At 36.2% G+C, this 23884-nt stretch overlaps 1 long non-coding RNA gene across 1 annotated transcript; it reads right to left on the reverse strand.

Annotated features, from left to right (window-relative positions):
• Positions 1-6883: 6883 nt before the first annotated feature.
• LOC116100548 lies at positions 6884-23854 on the reverse strand. Its single transcript, XR_004122625.1, has 4 exons — positions 23753-23854; positions 23341-23381; positions 16337-16389; positions 6884-6985 (listed from the first exon to the last, which is right to left on the reverse strand). It is a non-coding gene; the product is annotated as an uncharacterized LOC116100548 (long non-coding RNA).
• Between the last annotated feature and the right edge of the window lie 30 nt (positions 23855-23884).

Genomic DNA, 23884 nt, shown 5'->3' on the forward strand with positions numbered 1-23884 from the left:
AACATAGTTGGCATGCTCAGACCACTAACCCATGTGCTGTCAATGTTTGAGTCAGTATGCAATCTTTTGACCACTGAGAATAATTGTTGAGGTTGTATTTTAAGCATGTCCTGTTGCACTAAAAATGAGTTGGTGGGGCTTAATAACATTACAAAGTATGAGGTAAGGCATATAATGGTTTAGACATGGGAACAGAGTTGAGGACTTAGGTTTTGAGTGAGAGAAGCTCATGGTCAACAAGTACTAGAGGTGGTGTTGCATGACCTAGGCAAGGGAGCAGAGAAAAGTATGTGTTCCACAAAGAAGCTCAATCTGGGTTATCTTCCAAGTAGACTGAAGGACTTGTTAAAGAGAAATATATAAAAACACAGGAAAAAGTTATTCATTGTTTTTGTAATGGGAGACATATGGGTCTAAAGGGGCTTTCAGTCACACCAGAGTGGTATTATTGTTAGTATCAGGGCCTCTGATGCCCATGATGTCACATGGGTAGACTCACAGACCTGTTGCCAGGGCAATAGCTGCCATAATCCCAGAATCCAGTGGGCTCACCTCCCACCTTTACCAGTGGCTACTATATCAGAACCCAAATATATATGGGGAACACTCTGCCCTTGCTCTCTCTTTCTCTCCCTCTTCTCTCTCCTCTCTCTCCACTACTGCCCCCTCTCTCCCTCTGAATTAATCCTCTTATACATGGAACTGTTTGGGCCTAGTATGTGGTATGCCCAGAAGTGACCTGCTGTTCTAAGACATCATATGGTGCTGAAACCTGGGAATTAGCCACAACCACCTAGTCACAGCCAAGGAGCCACCAAAGCCACGTACCTTGGGACATATGAACTTCTACCACATGATCCATGCCCCAACTGGTCTATCATGTGGGGCTAGCTTCTGCTTGGGCTGACACCTACCCATTCAGTTTCATGTTTTCTATTTACCAGTCTGCTATTATTCTTGCACAGACACCAACATATTAATTGGGAGGATCAGTCAAGGGGAGGACCTCCAGATACTTCTCTTGGAACTATGAGGTTTATAGTCATATCTCCCAGCTGACTTATATCTTAGGACTTCTGTCATTGGTTGTCCCTCCCACTAAATCAACCTTTCATTCCCTAATAATTCTGGGCTCTTGAAGCCTAACCAAACCCTCGGTACCCGGGTGGGTTGCTCTCCAATGTTGGCCCAGGGTCTACTGGGTAGACACTAGGGGGTCCTCATGACAACTTGGGCCACTAGCCTGGCTGATATTTTTTGGTTTTTGGACTGTTCTCAGAACACTTGTACGACTAGTCCAATTACCCACCAATGGGTTTCAGAATGTCTCTGACTGTACCTCCAGGCACCCCACTCAGATGTCTCCTGGAAAAATCTCACATCTTTGAAGCTAACACCTTACTTGAAGGCATCAAAATTAATATATCTCTGCAATAAGATCTGGATTAAACATTAAATAGATGGGAAATCAAAAGGGCCATTTAATGGCATCCTAGGTTCGACTATTTTAAGAAATCTTAATACATACTGCCAGCGAACTGGTACATGGAAGGAGGTTCTTTATTTCCAAACATTTATCTATCTGTGTTCCAATCCCTCCTTGTTCTCATCTTTTTCCCCAACCCAAGTTCTCTTAGCTATGAAATCTATACCTCTGCTAGATGACACTACAATGCTAGATTCAGCTAATGAACCACCCCCTTTTCACCACAGACCTGTCTCCACACCACTGAAAAACCAAACTGCTGCCTCAGTTTCTCCTCCTCAACAGGATGACTGAGCCTGCTAGCTCTACCTCTCCAGACCCCTCCCCTTCTGTGCCAGCTGTGAGTTGCTCCAAATGCCCAACTTTGGCAGCTACCTTCATGCCTCCTGTCACCCGCTCTAAGCCTACAGCCAAACCTCCAAGTCCTTTGTCCCCAGAGACACCTGACCCAGCAAGGGTCCTTCCTCTAAGATAATTTTCTGGAGTAGAAGGTCTTGTTAGAGTACATGTTCCATTCTCACTTAGTGAACTTTCCCAAATAGAAAACAGGCTGGAGTCCTATATTCTAACTCTGCCAAGTTTATTAAAGAGTTCCAATTTATCAATCAATTTTAGAGCTTGACTTTCCATGATATTCATATTATTCTTACTAATAATTTACCTCCTGAGGAACCCAGACAAGTCTGGGAAGAGGCAAAAGTGCATGCAGATGAAATGCACCAAACAGACGGTACATACCCAATTGGCTCTGAGACAGTGCCGACCCAAGATCCCCAGTGGAATTACAATTCTGCAGTTGGTATTTTAGCCAGGGACAGATTCATTACATGCCTTGTGGCCTGTCTTAGAAAAGCCAACTTAGAGCCAATAAATTTTGAAAAACTCCAAGAGCTTGTCCAGGACAAGCAGGAGAATCCATCTCAATTTTTAGAATGCCTTATGAAGGCTTTATTACAGCATACTAATCTGGACCCTGAAAACCCAGAAAGTAAGCAACTTCTGATGCCCTACTTCTTTTCCCAGAGCTACCCCAACCTAAGTGCTAAACTTTAAAAAACTGGAGAGGGGACCCCTAACTCCACAGGCAGAAGTCTTAGTGCTGGCCTTCAAAGTGTACCATGGAAGAGATGATAAAGTCTGCAAACAAAAATACCATATGCTGGCAAAGGCTGTCTGACCAGCCCCAGCCACTACCCTGGACTCATGGTCTCCTAAGACTAAGGAACCACCAGGTACCTGCTACAAATGTGGTAAAAAAAAGTTCATTGAGCAAAAGCCTGCCCTAACTTCTGCAAGCCAAGAGGGCCATGACCCAGGTGCCATGAAGAGGGACATTGGGCTCTTGATTGCCCTCATGCCATACAGAACGAGGGGACATCACTCCAAGATTACCCTCTAATTGATCTCCTAGGCTTGGCTATGGCCTACTGAGGAGGCCTGAGCTCCCCTGACCTGACCACTGCCATCACTAGCAGGGAGACCCAGGTAGATATTGTGGTATGTGTTTGGCCCATTTCCTTCCTTTTGGAGACTGGAGCCACTTACTCAGTCCTGACAGAATTTTGGGGACCCACTTCTCCTCTCATTTTCCTATTGTCAGGGTAGGAGGACATTCTTACTTACCTCTCCAGACCCCACCACTTAGTTGCATTTTAGGGGTGTACCTCTCACCCATTCCTTTTTGGGAGTGCTAACATGTCCTGTCCCTTATTGGGAAGGGATCTTCTAGCTAGGCTGGGGGCCTCTATTTACTTTGCTCTCCACATTCACTTTAACCCAAGCTCATCAGCATTTCCTCTGTTCCATCTCCTAGCCAGGCAACCTACTAACATTACCAAGTTATTTCCTTTACCAACTTCTCAGGTAGATTCCCCAAGTCTGGCACATCCAGAATCCCTGAGTTGCTAAACACCATTCTCCTGTTGTCATCCAATTACTGGTCGCTATCAGGTGCATAACCCAAGCTCAACACTCTTTCTCTCTCTCTCCAGATCCTCAGGGAACTTAAGCCTATTATTTCCAACCTCTTGAGAAAAAAAGCTCTTCACTCCACCTCTTCTCCCTTTTACACCCCTATACTAGCAGTTAAGAAGCCTAATGGTAACTATCAGCTGGTTCAACACCTCAGGCACATCAATTCTGCAGTAGTTTTTCTCTATCCTGTTGTGGCTAACCCTTACACACTTCTTTCACTTTCCATTTCCCAGTCCTAGATCTCAAGGATGCATTTTTCTCTATCCCTCTAGATGTTCTGTCACAAAACATATTTGCCTTTATCTGTACAGATCCTGATACCCACTTTTCTACCCAACTTACCTGAACCATTCTACCTCAGGGATTCTGGGGTAGACCATATCTATTTGGTCAGGCCCAGGCTTCTGACTTACTTTTCTTTTTGCTCCTTAAATCTAATGTTATACTTATGTAGATGATGTCCTTCTCTGTAGCCCCTCTCTAGAGATTAACAAAGCTGTCACCTCTGCTCTTCTAAATTTCCTCTTCAGTCGAGGCTAGAAGGTCTCACCTTCTAAAGTCCAACTGTCCATCCCTCAGGTCACCTATTTGGGACTAACAATTACCCCAACCCACAAGGCTATTACCTTAGATAGAAAGAATCTGATTCAGTCTGTAACAATTCCTTCTACAAAGGAAAAGATTTTATCATTCCTAGGAATAGCTAGCTTTTTACATTCATGGGTTCCTTCTTTTTCCCTTCTTTCTCATCCCCTATATGAAGCAGTGTTAGGCCCAACCCATGAACATCTTCTAAAACCTATTACCAAGCCCTTTAAAAGGCTTCAACAGGCTCTACTTAAGGCCCCAGCTTTACATCTCCCTGAACTGACTCATCCTTTTTTCCCTCTACATAACTGAAAAAGAGGGATTTGCCCCTGGAGTCTTAGGTCATCAGCAGGGACCCACTTTTGCCCTGTAGCTTACTTATCAAAAAAAAAAAAAAACTAGATCTAACCATCCAGAGATGGGCACCTTGTATCTGTACCTTAGCAGCTGCTGAACTCCTTATTTGAGAGTCAAAAAACTAAACTTTGTGTCACCTATAACTGTCTTCTTTTCTCATAACTTGTTACAGCTCCTAACATATAAAGGCTTACACACTCCACCTCCCTCTAGAGTTCTTTCCCTTCAGGTAACTCTAATAGAAGATTTTTACACTCACCTTCCAATCATGCCCGCCTTTTAATATTCTCAATCTTCTCCCTCAACCTAATACTGACCACTCCCTATCTCACTCCTGCACTGAAACTTTAGAGGAACTATTACCTCTTCCTTCACACATACAGTAGGACACATTGCCTCAGGTTATCTATACCTGGTATACAGATGGCAGCTCCTTTTTACATGAAGGGGCCAGAAGAGCTGTCTATGCTATAGTGTCAGACACTGAGGTAGTAGGGGCACAGGCCCTTCCTACTCATACAACCAATAAATGGGCTGATCTAATAGCTCTTTTTTTGTTTGTTTGTTTTTCGTGACAGAGTTTCTCTGTGTAACCATGGCTGTCCTGGAACTCACTTTGTAGACCAGGCTGGCCTCGAACTCAGAAATCCGCCTGCCTCTGCCTCCCAAGTGCTGGGATTAAAGGCATGCACAACCACCGCCCGGCAATCTAATAGCTCTTACCTGTGCCTTTCAACAGGCACTGGGAAAATTGTGATAACAGCCTTTCCTGATTGAGGCATGTCAAGAGCCTTGGTATCCAACAAAAAATAGCAAAATAAACACCTCTTATCATTGATTATCACAATGCGAAAACCTAAAAAATATCATCTTTTACCATTGCTTATATCTTAATATTTAAATACAAAGACTATTTTTGCATTCCTGATAACTCTGTTAGGTTTCACTTGTGCACCATACCACATAAGCTCTCAAGAATTCTACAGCAAACCCTGTCCTTTGTACACTTTGTGAACTAATGTTTTATAATTGATTCTTCAGGAACACATGCAAGTCTCTTAAATGAGTCTCCAAATCTGAAGAATACTCAGTGATTGTCATCATACTATCTATGTTAAAAACAAACAAGCAAAAACCTCACTGTAAACAGAGCATGGGCAGAACAATGATGCAAAAGCCTGAACCACAATCCTTTAGTAGAACTGCAGAGATGGTAAATTTGGTGAATTAGTTTCTAATCCATTATCATTCTGAGCATGTTTCAAAAACATCTTAACTAATCAGAATATAACTTTAAATATAAACCAGATACACTAGAACATGTGTAAATTTTGTCTGTTAGCAACAATTTTTCTTTCACTTTTTAATATTGGATAGAATGCAATGAGTATGTGGCACTTATTAAATTAGGTATGAAAAACCTTCAGTCATCCTCTCTGAGTCCTTACACTGCCAAATTCTAGAACTTTCTCACAGAGTTCTCTCTCATTACTCCATCAGTATTTAAAGTGATAAATGTGGTTCCTTTGCTTGCCTGTTTTATATATAACATTTGCTTCTTAGGCATCTTCCCCATATACTACTTCTAGACTAGTCTATACGTTTTTCATTATCAGGAAGTAAAAACTCATTCTCCAATTATATGTAATGTCCTTTACAATGGCTACCTGTAATGTCTGGAAACCTCTATATGAATGTTCCTTTGAAATTTTTTTTGCACTTCTGATAGTAGGGATAGCTTTATTCCTTTCTTTACTGGGGATCCTCCGATTTCCTATATAGTTGCTACTGTCCATATTATGAGCAGCATTGTTATACCATATATAATGGTTCTTTATGGATGCCTTCTACTAACATTTTGTCAGGCTTTAAATTCTCCAACTGCATCATGAGCACAGAGTTTGATGTTCAACTCTTTTTTTTATTCTAACAAACAAAAACAACAAAAACAAACCCCTGTTGCCTCCCCCTTCCCCATGCCTGCCACCCCGCCCTCTCCCACTTTCTGGCCCTGGCATTCCCCTACACTGGGGCACAGAACCTTCACAGGGCCGAGGTCCTCTCCTCCTATTGATGATCAATTTTGCAATCCTCTACCATACACATGCTGCCTGAACAATCAGACCCCTCCATGTGCAGTCCTTGGTTGGTGGTTGAGACCCTGGGAGCTCCGAGGGATGTTCAACATTTTATCTTTAAAAATTCTTATTCCGCCGGGTGGTGGTGGCGCACGCCTTTAATCCCAGCACTTGGGAGGCAGAGGCAGGCGGATTTCTGAGTCGAGGCCAGCCTGGTCTCCAGAGTGAGTTCCAGGACAGCCAGGGCTATACAGAGAAACCCTGTCTCGAAAAAAAAAAAAAAAAAAAAAAAAAAAAAAAAAAAAAAAAAAAACCAAAAATTCTTATTCCACACCAATCTTTGCACAGCATTAACTAAAAAGAACCACCAACTCAATTTCTATTCTTTTTTATCCAACTTACCAAATATGTTAGAGGTCAATGCCAAAGTATAAGCCTACCATCTTTTTCTCACTTGATTCCAATTTCATTCATGTAGTCTCTCTCAGGTTGGTCTCCTTGCCTACAAACAGAATTATCATTACACAGAGAAGGAGAAGTCTTGCCTTTCTATCTGTTCAATGATATATTTCCCTTGATATGTTATATCTAGTGCATGAGCCAAACATTTGCCCATTTATCGAGAATGCCACTAAATAACACATTGAAAGGGATTGCTGTCTTCTGATTTAGAAAGGTATATGACCTGCACCAGTTGCCTCAAATGAGTGACATATCTCAATGACCATTACACTGACCTTACCCCAAGCCACTATTCACACTTAAATAGGATAAACCTAAATAGAAAAACACAAATATATAAAATTTGTGTTTAAATTTATTCTCATGTTGAATATTGCTTCAGTTGTCCAAAGCATTTCCCATTTCAAATAATCAATCACTTTTCTTTTAAAATTCATTCTCACATTCCTCATAACCTCTCATCTACCAGACATTCTACAACTTTTTCCATTGGTGAATAATTTAAATACTGATGAAAAATTTCACATTATGTACCAAAGGCAAAGTAATATAAATTGTCTACCAATATTTGCTTCTAGAAAAAAATAAGGATTTTGGTTACATTTGCAAGCCATAATTGATGTGCTACTTGTTTGGGTGTGATAGCTTTTCCCAAATGCTAAACATGAAAGTCTTTTCCAAACAGAAATGATAGATTTCACACACTCACCCACAAACCCATACACAGACAGACACACACACACACACACACACACACACACACACACACACACACAAACACACACACACACACTTATTATATGGAATGATACATGCCTCCTTGAGGCATGCTCTTTGAGGTGTGAAATTTAGAAAGGAATTGGTAGTAAGAGCTAGACAGGTATGACAGAAAAATCAGGTAAGTGTATCCTGAGTGTTTTCTCTTTTTTGTGTGTATGCAAATAGTTATTATGCTAAGTTAGGAGGACATTTCACAGGCTGGCACAGCTAAATTCCACAAGTTGTCAATCAGACCGCATAGAAAATACTTCTGCTTTAGAGAGCAATTTGCAGAAATTTCAGAGGAAAAGTAGAAGTGTCATGCATAGCTAACAGTCAAGTTAGGTCATCTGTCTCAGTTTTGAATTTGGTGTTAATTTTCCTGTTAAATGAAGAGGATGGGGATATTTCTGGGAAATAGCTGGTATATCTTTGAAATTCACACCTCTATCTCAGTATAACTTATAGAACAAATAACAGAAACTATAACTAGTTATAGTTATAACTATGTTATAACTATGCAGATCACTATTTCTTTCAAACATCACAACAAGTTCCAAAAACACATGGTTGTCATGCATTTGGGCTTCTGCAATATGCTCATGCATGTCCACTTTAAAAAATAAAATATGGGGGGCAGTGGTGTCTCATGTCCTTAATCCAAGCACTTGGGAGGCAGAGGTAGGCAGATTTCTGAGTTAGAGAGGCCAGCCTGGTCTACAGAGTGAGTTCCAGAACAGCCAGGGCTATAAAGAGATATCCTCTCTCAAAAAATAATAAATAAATAAATAAATATGTGTCAATACCCATCATCCCTACTATATTTTACTGCATAAGCAAGAGTTTGAGAGCACAAGATTAGATCAATTAGAATCTGTATAGAAAACTATGGCAGGAAGTATGAAACTTTAACACAGAAAGATATAATTCATACTGGAAAGAAGTATCTAATTGTTTGTGAGGGCTATATTACGTCTAAGGTTCATCAGGGTACAGTGATCCATGATATGACATGTAAATTTGAAATACTACTGTTCCCCTAATGATAACAGTGATTTCTTACTTTCATAAAAATCCTAAGTATATAGACCAGAAGAGTCATACACTAGTGGAAAGTGTTGAAGGTAGAAGTATAGTGTGAGGAATAGTATAGGAATGAAAATTGATATACTTCATACTATTAAACATAGGAGTCCAAAATTTACAAAGGAATAACACCAAGTGCTCAGAACAGAGCCATCTAAATAGAGAGCTTCAGTGTTTTACTGCCTTTGGTTTTTCTGACCATATGGAATTAAGTGTTCCTACCATCAAAGCACCTACTTTGTTACTTATATTAAATCACTGAATATGATTATTTTATCCAATTCCAGTAACCATACTGGATTGAATGTTTGTCCTTACAACTGAAGCACCTACTTAGTTGCTTATATGGAAGCTCTGAAAGTGATTACTTTACTCAATTCCAGTGATCTTATATAATTGCTAATCTTGTTTTCCAATATAGAAACTATAACTTGGAAAATATTAATGGTTAAAGACTCTGAGACATTGCCACATTTTTGCATTTGGGGGTCCCACATAAACACAAAGCTAAACACAGATAATGTTTATGCAGTGGACCTTAATCAGACACATACAGAATCTGCTACACTTTCTTCAGTCTCTGTGACCAGCTCTTAGCCCTGTTAAGTAGATTCTATAGGCTGTGTTCTCATAGAATCCTTGTCCACACTTGCTCCTAAATGTGTTTTTCACCCTTTTATGCAGTATTCCTTTAGCTCTGCCTATTATCGAGATGGTATTCTTTTTCCTACTGTGTTACCTAGTGCATACATAATATAAGAATTTGTGCCCTCACATCAATTATAACTTATTATCTGAGGTGCAATTTAGGTTTCATTATTTCCTGAAGAGAAATGGAAGAGGGGTGTATCTGGGGGACAGAGAGCTTTGGGGAGAGAGACAGGGAAGCGTAAAGAGAGGGGGAGGTGATTATGGAAGTAAGTCTTCCAATTTATTCATTTTTATCAAATTCACAAAATGTAAGCAAGTAAATACATAATGTGTCAGTAATTCACCTCATATATTTATATTTTATTTTTAGTGGAATGCTTAACTTGTTGATGTCAGGATAACTATAAAACAAGGAAGAAAACCAAGGAGCTGGCATAAAGAAAGAATTTTCAATGTCATTTAGATTTTACAAACAATTAAGTTGAAGGAGTTGTTTGCTATTTGCGGGGCTTCTGTTGGACCTAACTTGGGACTAATCTAAATATTTCCATGATTAAGCATTCTTGGTGCCATAGTCACAAAGTTAAGAAAACTGTTTCCTCCTTCATTTGAAATAAAAGTATTTTCCACTAATTCTCAGTATTTTAGTTCTACATAGAAGACTCAATGCTTCAGATATTTAATCAAACTTTCTTCAGTGAATCACAAGCTTAGTTACTTAATAACATTTTCTTCCTAGTGTCTTTACTAAGGCCAGAAGCTTCTTTGCATACACAATCAGGAAGAAGTGAGGCTGAAGAGGAGAATGGGCACATGCTTAGATAGGAATCTTCAAGGTTATAACTGTCAAGTGCCAGGCAGTCCAGCCTAACAAACCCTGCTGCTTTTCCATTTGGATCCTTGAGATATGTTGCATTTTATCCCGTATGTGGAGCCCAGTAAATTAAAAGCACAGGTTCCTAAATGTCCATCATCCCTGGGGTGCTCAATCTTTGAGCAAGCAGATCCTTGCCTCTCTTCCTTAGGACTCTTTAGACGCACAAGGAACAACTTCTTGTAACCCTTTGATTCTTTACAAATACATCTTCTAGAGCAGTCATTTCCCCAAAATTTTTATTCCCCAAAATATTTATAAAAACAAAATGGGTCCTCCTAACTCACTCAAGTCACCTCTTTTTGATTGCCAGTTCCTGCCAATCAAACTGATTTTTAACTATATACTATTTATGGATAGCCCATCAGAAAACTTCAAGCTGAAGACATTGAGAAATTTAAACATTTCCCCTTTGACAAATAGCTTAGAGTCATATGGCTTCACTTACCTATTCACAGCTTATTGTACTAAAAACTGAATGTGAGATTAGAACAAATTAAGCATGTGTGTACACATCAGCCATTCATGTGTGTTTCTAGGGGAGTCTTCCTATAAGATTCATCGCACGAAAATTAGTTCCTAGAGTTTCTTTTCAAGGTGCATGCTTGCTTTCTATATTATTGAGGAGAAATCATCTAATAAGAATAAAAGATTCAAAAAACACACCTCCTTTGTCAGAGAATTTTTGTATTTCCATTATTGTTGAATGAAGTAATTACTGACTATTGCTTCTAAATATACTAGTCTTGGTAACCTCTGTCCTATCAGCTTAGAAGGAGACTTTGATAATTCAATACAATCATGATTTTCTCCCTGATTGTCAAACTAATATTTTAACTAGAGTAGAGGCATTCAAAAATCCTGCATGGGAATATACAAAAATAGTAACATTGGGAATTCTGATCATATACCTACCTGACATATGTAGGTAGACAGGTAGGTAGATAGATAGATAAAGAGACAGAGAGATAGATAGGTAGATAGATGATAGATGGATAGATAGATAGATAGATAGATAGATAGATAGATAGACAACTAAATAGATAGAGCCACAATGTTTTGTTTCCACAGGCATCTAGCATGATTTGTTTCTATTGTTTCCAGGGAAATCCAATTTCCTACTGATACAGGAAATAGAAGATGAAAAGAAGAATCATGGCATAATAACTAACTCTTTGCTTGAACTTTATGGAAAACTTTGAGATTTATGTCTCTATAATATTCTATGAATCACATTATTTATTTCATTCCAGGTAAAATAACAGAAGGGAGCTAAGATGTAATTCATTTACAAAGGTTTTAAAAGAAATGTTAGAGTTTGGTGTCTTCCCACAATCCCTGACACTATTAATGATGACATGTTGTGCTTCTAGACAGAAACCTAGCATGGCTTTTACTATGAGAGGCTCTGCCACCAGCTTACTGAGACAGATACATATTCTTACAGCAAACCATAGGACTGAAGTCAAGGACCCCTATGGAAGAGTTAGGGGATCAAAGGATCAAAGGAGTTGAAGATGTTTGCAAAACATAAGAACAACTGTATCAACTAAACCAGACCTTCAGAGCTCCCAGAGACTAAACCACCATCCACAGAGCATATATGAGCTTGTCACTTGCCCTCAGCAAATATGACATAGCAGATGATTGTCTTCTCTTGTCTCAGTGGGAGAGAATACTTATAATTCTGGAGAGACTTGATGCCCCCAAAAGAGGGATGTTAGTGGGGTGTTGTGGGTAAAAGAGGAGGGGGAGCACCCTTCCATACCCAAAGGGGAAGAGAGCTAGAAAGATGGCCTTTGGTATTGAGGAATGAGAAGGGGGAACATTTGAAATATAGATAAGTAAGAAAATTTAATTGAAAAAAATAGAGATATTGAATTGGCCTTAGCATAATTCCCTGTTTTTTGTCTTTTCTATATCTCACAAAAAGAATTACATAAGGGAATGTTAAGAGTTTCATTGTTGATGGTTTTTGTTGTGTGTATATGTACTATTTGATTCAATCATCTACTTCATGTTTGCACAAAATAAGAAACAAATGATACCAAATATGAAATAATAATTTAGGGCTCATTATTACATAATATCCAATAATAATAATAATAATAATAATAATAATAATAATAATAATAATAATAACAATTAGCATAATAGTTAAATAATGGAAATATCAAACCATGCAATAAATTCTGTACTTGACATTTAGATACAACTCTCTTAAGGCTTCTGAATTTTTGCTTTCCTTTTGCAAAACTATTACAAAAAGAGCCTTTTTAAGCTGTGCAAAATAATAAAGCATATGTTGTTCACATCCCTATTTCCCACTTTCTTCATTTCTCTCTCTTTATTCTCTATATTTATAGCAACATGCATTTACTAATGACAGGTTTTGATTTCAATGAGACATTCTGTGAGACATGCAAATATCTTCCTTTGATATTTATCACTAATGTATTACTTGCATTGCTGCTTGTGTCTGTATAGTTGTCAGTGCTATATATTAATTGAAGATTAATTTTTTATGTTAAAATCTTTTCCCATCCCTAAAAAAAATTGGAAAGAATAAAATTACATATGGTAAAGGCAAACATTAGATAGTATGTAATATATAGGATTGAAAAAGGTTTTATGATTGCCATCAGTAATTCAAAGCTGTATACCTACATAAATGCCTAAGATATAGAAATAATTAGTGTGAATCGAATGATAATGAAGTGATAGTGGTCTGTCAGTTAGAAATTAATTGTCAAAAAATGACAAGTAGATGAGAAGGGTAAATTTCTTTTCCTTGAAATATGAAATACTTATTTTATACATCAGAGAGGTAAATGAATTTCTAATACTTGTATTACTTGCCTAACCTCATAGACAATAAACGGATAGTGAAGGAACAGAGAAAAACTATAAAAACTACTCTTTGCCAAAGTGCAATGAGAATTTATCCATTACTATATAACACATATTAGAAAAGGTGAACCTCTGAGACATTGTTGGCACTAGAATAATTATAAATAAGACTGCCAGAGTTATTTTCTTTGTTCAGGGAGGACCTCATGCAACAAATATGATAATAATGTGTGAAAATCCTACAACTCAATAAGATAATAGTATCAGTAGGACAGGTAAGTACTCTCCCTGATTTTGAAAATATTACAACTCTAAGGGAGAATGTATCCTGGCATTTGAGATCCAAACCATACTAGAAACTCAAAGCACATAGCAACACACACAGGAGATGTATTTAGAAGGAAAAGATCCAGGAGGATTGCTCTCCCTGTTCAGGCTAAAACCAGCAGAGTACTGAGCAGAACACAAGGATCATATAAGGTTTCTTGGGGTCACAGTTTTCTGGAGGTTTTCAGATTGGGGATTAGTGGATTTTCAAGTCCAGGGTTTATGATTTTTACTCTGTAGTGCTGGGTGGAACATGGTGACTGGTGGTCATTAGGTACAGAGGCTGGACACTTGTGTGCCTAAGGCAGTTTACAATTTGTCTTTTTTTGTTTATTATTAATAAGCATTAAGTGGAAGGAATGGAGATGATTGCTGGCATTTAACTATTTCCTGCTAAATTCTTCTCCTCTAAAAACTCTTGTGTCAGGCTCTCACATTTATTGGGAGGGAAATACAAACAGGTTGGCTTACTGTGCTCAGTCTAGCAGAAGCAAAAACTGACTAGAATATAAGATAGCTTTCATATTAAATTCTTTAGGGGCATAAAATTCTGGAAATTTTCAGCGTTTCAAGTTCAGAGCTTGTTCTTTATACTTAGTAGGGAAGGAAGATTGATTCAGCTGTTAGTTAAGTTAGAGCCTTCTAGGTATGCAATCTGGTGGTTGCAGTCCAACATAGAAAGGGCCTGACCAGTTGTGTACCTCGAGGGACTTAGTGTTGTAACAATTCTTTACAATGGACTTCCTTAGGGAATGTAACAAGCAGAAAATCCTTGCTCTCTCTCAAAAATTTATTCTGAAATTGAATCAAGTCCAAGCCTCACACACACACACACACACACACACACACACACACACACACAAAAAAAAAACCTGCCATATCTTAATGCAAAAATTAATGGCTACAGGCACACACACACACACACACACACACACACACAAACACACACACATCTTGCACAGGAGACAGGATTTAATAACTCAGAACTGTAATCCTGTGAGTCAAATAAACTATTTCCACTTCCGATTTTCTCTGACCATTTTAGATCTTAGGAACTGTCTTCCTTCTATTGAGCAACTCATAGGCAAGCTTTGATTATACTCATAACAAGTTGAGACCTGGACTATACCCAGGAGCCTGACTAGTAAAAATCTTACTACAGACAATTTATTGGCTCATAATCTACTTGACTGGAGGAGTTTTTGCATCCAAAATTGAATGGATTATAAACCAGTCAGTAAAGAGCTGTCAAATAGGAAGATAAAGCAAAAGAATGTTGATCAAGATCTGAACTGCTGGTTCATCTATCTCTGCCTTCTCCTGAGAAAATAGAAAGTGGAAGACAGGAAAAACTGCTGTTTAATATGACCCGTCTGTCAATTAGCAATGGAGGTAAACAGTCCTTAATCCCTGATTCCTAATCATGCTTCTGGAATCTAAAAGTGAGTAGATCCTAGATATCTATAGGAATGGATTAATTTCCATCTGCAACTTTCTGACTATGACTCTGGGTAGCCAATTGAAACTTGCTTTTGATTACTCGTCATGAGTTCTATGATTGTAATAACGAATTATACCAGTATGTAACACCTTTATCTTTATTATAATGTACTCCAAAAAGCTTCTTGGGCTCTACAAAGAAATGGTGGGTCCAGTCTCTTTGCATGAAATATATCCATCCTTGAGTGATATAATGATGAAGAAATAATATATTTATTTTAGAAAGGAAATTTTGCTGAGCAGTGGTGGTACATACCTTTAATCCCAGCACTTGGGAGGCAGAGGCAGGCAGCTCTGACTTTGAGGCCAGCCTGGTCTACAGAGTGAATTCCAGGAGAGCCAGGGCTGCAAAGAGAAACCCTGTCTCAAAAAAAACAAGCAAAAAAAATCAAAGGAAATTTTATATATACATACATACATACAAACATACACACATACATATATATGAATATGTATACATACATATATGTATATGTATGCATACATATATATGTATGCAAACACACACACACACATATATATATGTATATATATAAATATATATACATATATATACATATAAATATATATACATATATATATATATACATGCTTGGCATGTGTACATTCTCAACAATTCTTTCTGTGTGCATATAGTGTTATGATGCACACATGTGTGCATCATGATAATTTATGGTACTACCCATTAATAAATATCTATCTTGATAAAATAGTTAATGCAATACTATTATTTGAATAGTTTGTGTTTGAGAAAATATATCAAGTTCCCTAGCTTTGAATATTTACCCCTACAAGTACCAAATGTTCCATCTAACTTCATATACTTTCTCACACTTAATAACAACTGTTTATTTAATACATATATGAGTATATGCATGTGAGACTTTCTATATCCACAAACTTTGGAGTAATATGTCCTCATTTGGATATATTCATCAATCTTTGCCCCAGCAATGGTTATTGGAAGTCCAGAGATTATAGCAGCAATCATGGGGCCAACACAGTTTCAAAACACATATAAATAATAGTAGTAAGAAGGGACAGTAGACACAAAGTTCTACCCTTAACCAAGACACTATTTTTAATTGATATCTGCGGTGTAGAAAGACAAAACTCATTTTTTTCCAATAGAGTGCTAATGTTAGTGTTATATCAAACACATTCCAGGGCAGGCCTGAAAGACTGGAACACTAAAAATAGATCCATTTTTGCTTCATCGTTCTTTTGTGGGTATTTGATTCATTTTATTTTTGCACATTTTTGCTTTGCTGGGTGATAAACTTGGTAATTTTTGTTGTTTTCTTTTTATTGTTGGAGTGGTGAAACAGACACAGAGATAATTACCTTGTGCACAACCAAGGGTGGATGAAAGTTTATTGGCAGAGAGACAGGAATATCTGGGAGTAGTTAGAAAAATGGAAAGACATTAGTTAGAACATTGTATAAAAAACATCAAATAATAATTTAAAAATTGAGGTTATATACTAAAAAATACAATCCAAGCCATCCAACAGTTTGAAAAGTTTCTATACTATTATATTGTAAATGTGACTAAAATACGTAGGAATAGCTTATCATGCATAAAGAGCTCATATTAAGTACTGCATTAATACAAGTAATCACAAAGTACTACATGATCATTTCAATGTTCAGTAAAAGAAATTAAAAATCTTTGAAAATCTCTAGCCACTTTCAACATTTGTAAATAATATTTCCAATAATAGTTACAAAGATCAAATTCCATAAACATAAGTAGAATAGTAATATATATAGATAATAAATACATCATTATATCTGCATCTTTAATAATCTTCTGTTATACATTATTGTCACTTCCATTGGACTTTGTCCCAGATGCTGTGTTCAAGCTCATCATTAGGTAAAATAAATACTACACTTTTACTTTCTTAAATATCACATAATGTACAAGACTCATAAAGCATACTCTGACACAGGTTAGAGACTAGACACAAGTAAGAGATTGGGAATAAGGTTAGAATCAAGTGGGGAATAGGAAAAGAGAGGAACCTATATAAAACAAAACAAGGAGAATCAGCTAGAGTGGGGAGAATGGATTGTGGAAAGAAATACAGTAGGCAAAGATTAAAAGAAGCTGGCAATAGAGGAGTACTGGACAGGTAGTAGGGAAACATAATACAATAAAAATTTTATAAATTATATATACATATATACAATTTATATACATATATATATATAATATGTGTGTGTTTGACTTTGTGTTTATGTGTCTATGTGTGTGTGTGTCTATGTGTGTCTTTGTGTTTATGTGTGTGTGTGTGTGTACTAAATGCAATGATCAAACAGTGGGTCTCACTTGTCACCCTACAAAGCTCTCAGAACTGGATATTGGTTAACATTTAATTGAGTTATGGCCCAAATTGGCATTGTTGCCTAAACTATAAGGTTCTCTCCCCTAATGTACAGTAGGGTCCCATTGTTGATGACAGTACTTAGAAATTTTATTAAAATGGACATGCTAAGTCATTGTCCACATAGTTCTTAAACTGCTATATTCCAGGGTTTTTTGTAATGTACTAGGTCCATCTCTCATATACTATAACTTCAAAATTAGGGATTTTATGGGATGTTTGTATGTACAAATAAGTTGGTCTCTGATTATTGTATGTTGTCTTGAGCTCAGATTTTTCTGTGGATCTTTTCCGCCTCAATGTCATTATCATAATTATAGTATTAATTTTTAAATTAATCCCTCATTGGTGACTACCTGCTTCAATCGTTTATGTCCCTGAAAGAAAATCACACAGCCTTTGTATTTAACATGACTTCAGCAACACAATAGCTGAGCAACTGCCTAATCTCTTTGCTGTTAGAATCTACCTCCCACATGTAACTCTGGGTTTATAATTAATAATTTCTTTTTCAGTGTTGCTTGCTCTTGGTTTAATTGAGCAGCCCTCTGGGTCATATTCTCCAGGCTCCTTTACATGGTGGCTCTGCTTTTATTCCCTGCACTCTCTTTGGGCACTGCATATCTCTGTACTTCCTCTTCCTCATGGTTCCAAACAAGGGAAACTTAAATACTGCAGCTTTCTCTCCTCCCCAACTCTTAGCTCCTGACATCTTTGTTTACCTATTAGAATTAACTGGGAGCATGTTCCTAGAAGTTACTTGCATATCCTTTCCTGCCAACAAGTTTTGTGTACCCAATTATTAGAGTTACATTGAAGCAGGGAGTAACTCCATGCCAGGATTGATTAGTCTATTCATACTATAGGTAGTTCTTGTTTTATTTTATTATAATGAATGTCCTTAAATATTAAAACAAGAAGGAATGGATAAATAATATGCATGTATATATATTATATGTATACATACACATGTGTGTGTGTGTGTATGTGTGTGTGTGAAAGTGTAGGCGATAGAGTAAAGGTTAAGTACTGAACTCTCACCTATAACCAATAAGAGATATCAAATTTTGTTCTCTATAAAGAGTGAAATAAGGTACATCAACTAGTACAGGCCTCAGGTTCAACAGTAGTTCATCAACAAATAATTGGACTCCATAGTTTTCTTACTGTTTGAGTGTACATTTACATGTTTACTGTTTGGATATTTTACCATTTTGTTTTGCTAATTATTGTTTGGTTGGTTTTTGATTGTTTGTTTTGAATGTGGATTTATTTTCCTGATTTTGAAAGGTTTGCTTTCATTTGGATTTGTGTAACTTTACTAAAGTACTTAAAGTAGGGAGAAAAATGAGAGAGGATCTAAAGACCTTGGTGGACGAATAATGAAAAATAAAATATTACAAAATATATTTCACAGTTAAGAATATATTTTCTAATTTAAAAAAAAACATGGTTAGTTATAAAAATATGGTTAGACCTAAATATGATTTAACCAAACCTGTAGTAAATGAGACAATATAAAATTTTGATTCAATTTTATACAACCAAGCAAATGTGAAATTCAGTAATGATGAATTTTTACAATACCACTAGCTAAGTGTGGTGATCTGTATCTGTAATGATCTTCTCGTAAAGCTGAGAGGAAGCATGATTTCAGTAATCAGCTTGAAATCTCAGTTGAGAGCTCTGTGAGACTCTATCAGACATATATAATATGCATTAAAACCAATACCAGTTACCAATATGGTAAATGAAATATGCATATTTTAACCTACAAGCAAAAGTATATAGATAAATATTCCATAATCAAACAGAGTAAGTGTGAAGAGCTTTTGTAAAGAATGTTGTACAGTTTAAAGAAATGATAAACATCCCTTAATCACCAGGGAAATGCAAATCTAAATAACTCTGAAATTCAATGTTATACACTTGAAAATGCCCAGGATTAAAAATTCATGTGATAGCATATACTGCTAAAGACATACATTAAGGAGAAAATTCCTCCATTTTTGGTGGAAGTGCAAAGTTTTATAACAACTTTGGGAATCAATTTGACAGTCCCTCAGGAAACTGGGCCTAGTTCTACCTAAGACCCAGCTATACCACTTCCAGTTATAGTCCCAAAAGATGCCACAGTATACCACAGGAAAACTTGTCACCTATGCTCATAACAAAGTTGTTCATAATAGCAAGAAACTAGAAATAACCTAGTTGTCCTTCAACAGAAAAATGGATAAAATATATAGGTATATCTACAGAATGGGATACTATTCGTCTATTAAAAAAGATGTCATGAATTTTGCAGGGACATGAATAGAATCTGAGAATAACAATGTGAGTGGGATAACCCTGAGTCATATGGTATGTACAGATTTATGAGTAGTCCTTAGCCATAAAATGCAGGAGAACTATGGGTCTGTGTAGACTCAGACCCATAGAAACTGGACAATATGGAAGTCCAAAGGCAGGATGCACAAATCTCACTCATAACTAGAAAGTCATCAGAGTTTGATGGAGAGACAGTACAGGGTAGATTATGAGGTGTTGATGGGACTAGTGATGGTGGTCAGGTTTGGGAAGAGGGAAGGCAAGAGAGGGCTGGGAATAATAATAGAAATAGGTGGAGGGACATCTCTGGTGAGTAGCTAGAGCTATAGGATAGGAGAGGATTCAGGGAGTATAGGAGAGTGATTTTACCTTAGAATCCTACCACAGGGGCATAAAGAGACTGAATTGGCCACCTCCTATAGCAAGGCAAATGTTCTAGAGAAGAGAAAGTGGCATAAATTCACCTAGAAAACATTCAACACAAAATTTGTCTTGCTTACACAATGTGTCAGGTTGAAGATGGAGCAGAGAATGGGGGAATAGTAAGAAGACCTATCAAACTTGAGACCAATATCATGTGAAAGGGACATCCTGACATTGCTACTGATACTCTGCTATGCTATGAGACAGGAAATTAACATAATTGTTTTATGAGAGGCTTCAACTATCTGCTGATGGAGACTGACACATAAATGCATAGTCAAGCAACAGGTACAGCATTGAGGGAGTCTTGTGGAAGATTGGAAGATATAAGTGAGCAATACAGAGGTGTAAATGACTCCACAAGTAGACCCATAGAGTCAACAAACATGGGACTGTGTAGACTCAGAGTCTGGTCTACTAATTAGAAGCCATGCAGGCCCTGGACCTAGACTCCTTATGCATTTGTAGCAAATGTGAGCTTGGTCTTAATGTGTGTCCTCTAAGAAGTGGAGTGGGGGCTGTGTTGTTCCCCCTACGTGGAAAATCTGGTTGTGCCACACTGGGAGAAGTTTGGTCCTAGATTTACAGGATTAGAAGGCCCGGGGTGGAGTGGTAGCCAAAGTAGAAGACTGCTTCTACTAACAAATTGTGTGGGTGGTAGGAGGGAAGAATTTGTAAGGGTTGGAATAGGAACATAGGAGGAATGGGATTGTCATAAGGTTGTAAAGTGAATAAGAGAATAAAAATTAAAAAAAATGAATAATGTGCAGTTCTTCCAAGAAAGGCACTACATGACACCTGAAAGAACAGGGGGATGATATAATCCATATGAAAATAAACTAGTGAATGAGGACTTTCCATATATTTTATGAATAAATAGTGTAAAATTACAAACAAAACCACAGCCATTTCATTATATATAGGTAACTATACCTGATCTATTAACAAAACTTTGACATTCAAACCTTTCTCATTTAATTTTCTTTTAGTCTTATTCAAAATTGCCTTATGCTAATAGATTATGATTTTTCAATTTTTTTTTCTGATATCTGTGTCTATAATTAAAATTGTATTGTTTTACATGGAGTTAGAGGAGTATATAATGCTTTTGTACTGATAAACATGTAAATCCTTATGCTATTAAAATAAGAAATCAGTTTAATTTCATGTGCTAAACTCATTCATATTCTAGAGACTGGTTTATAAATCTGTGGTATAAAAACAAGTTTCAGTACTGACAGCACTAATTCGAATTAGCATTTTACATGAGACTTTAAAGTAGATTGACAATACTTGGCATAATATTAATCATTCAATTTAAATGCTTTTAGAATGAACTCTCTGAGTACATAAGAAATTGTTAACAGAACCAATTTGAATAAGTTAATAATGTCCACAAAAATATTTTTAAAATTATTAAAAATGCCAACATACACTTTAAATATTCTGATTAATTTAGTAGAATCTTAGTATTGTGACTAAGCACCTAATTCAGAAAGCTATTTACAGGTTATGACTACACTCCTCCAAAGCAAGGATAATTTGTAGTTGGTTCTATGGTCAAACAATTCAAACTTAAGAAAATCCAAGATAGTCAACTTTGAAAGAACAACCTGAAATCACAATTGAATTAAGAGCTTCAAATATATATTCTTCATTTGATAAAAATATAATAACTATGATGTTCTGTTTTGTTATATCTTTAAATATATATTTTTATGGAATAGAATGTATTCCTTAGAAATCTGCAATTAAACCAAGGGTAGTGGTCTGTGTCTTTTAAATCCTATAAAAAAGAGGATTAAAATCATGTGAATCTCTGTGAGTATGAAGCCATCTCAAACAACATATATGAGTGCTAGGTGCTAGGCAACATAATGGTAATTTTCCCAAAAAAGTCTACTTACTTATCATATCTGTGGAAGTATACATGCATGTACTGATTCATTTGTGAATAAAGATATGTAGTAGAAAGAGGTCAAGATACATGTCATTCCATTAACTTTCCTCCATATATTTTGAGACAGAGTCTATCATTAAACTTACATCACTATAAACTCAGATCAGTCCTGTTGATTTTTTGCTTGTTAATATATATGAAGATTCCAAGGACCCAAACTTATTCTCAAATGCATGTATACTATAGAATAAATGAACATTTTTACTCAAGTTTTGAGCTCTTATATAAGTTAAAATAAAAAAATACTAAAAAATTAAGACAATAAAAACAAGTCTTATATAATTATTAACTGTGTATACATAATAGTACATATACATAATATTTACATATTTATTCATATATATATGTATTTAAACATATATATGTGAAAAAGTACTACTCTAGTTATATATGTCAACTTATATCATACCTATATGCGTAAGTCTTTGAGTACACATTTCTCCAAAGAAGATTGTGTAAATACATACACACACACATATATGTATGAATTTATATATATATTCATATATGTATATGAATTTATATATAAAAACACATATGTATATAAACACATATGTATATATACATTGATGTGAATAACAAATGTAAATTGGTTTCCCCACTCAGACCATAAAATAATTAAAAATTGTTCGTATAAAAAAAGACATTAAACTTTGAAAAAATTCAAATTACAAAATATCTTTTAAGCTATTTTTATTGCCTGGAGTAAAACCATAACTGGTAATAATATATGTAGCCATAAAAGTAATGATTAAAAATATATTCCAATAAGCATAATTAAATAAATTTGAAATATAAATTATATACTACAATGGTTCATATGGGTCAAGTAAAATGCTCATTTTGTTTGGCAGTGTTTACTTAAGGGGGGTAGGGCATGAGGAGGAAATCCTGAACACAAGAATAGTTAGGTTTCATACAACACACAGGAGATGTGGTACACTTAGAACCTCTGCTTTTTCACAGATTTATATGCTGCTTCAGTTTTATTCATACTCTCTCTCATGCATTTTGCTTCCAGAGAGTAATTACACTCAATAAAATAACTACTACAATTATGATAGTCAAAATAAACTACTAATTTTAACACTAATTGAAAATTTTGACCTCACTGTACTGTAGACAGTCTAAGTGTAGACATCTGAAACAATAAAATAATTGATTTTAAAAGCATACATATGTGAGTAAAATACCATGTTCGGTATATTACATGCAAACTACTGTAAATATAAAAAACAGTATCTTACCTACATGAGTAAATCTTTGAGTACAACTTTCTCCAAAGAAGCTATGCAAGAATACAAATAAAAAAAATGTATATATATATCAACATGTTAAGCCTTATGAAAGCACAAATCTAAACAGTCTTACCATAGAATGTATGACCCTAACAGCCTCATTTCTAAGTGGAGAAGAAAATTTTTGAAATAAGTTTCAAGTGAGCAATAGATCTAAGAAGGTAGAAAATAGCAATTTAAATTAATATATATATATATATATATATATATATATATATATATATAGAGAGAGAGAGAGAGAGAGAGAGAGAGAGAGAGAGAGAGAGAGAGGAGAGAGTATATGGTGTTTGCATAACTTTGAAGGCTTTCTGATATCTTTCACTAATTTTATTAGAATTTCATATTTGACTATTATATTTACCATCATTTCTACCCCATCAAACTCTTCCCATAAATGTAGACACAGTCACTCATTATGTCTTCTCCTCCTCCTCCTGGTGTTCCTGGTCCTCCTGGTCCTCCTGGTCCTCCTGCTCTTCTTGTTCTTCCTGCT

The sequence above is a fragment of the Mastomys coucha genome, unplaced genomic scaffold, assembly GCF_008632895.1.
Source record: "Mastomys coucha isolate ucsf_1 unplaced genomic scaffold, UCSF_Mcou_1 pScaffold21, whole genome shotgun sequence".
In the NCBI taxonomy this organism is placed as follows: domain Eukaryota; kingdom Metazoa; phylum Chordata; class Mammalia; order Rodentia; family Muridae; genus Mastomys; species Mastomys coucha.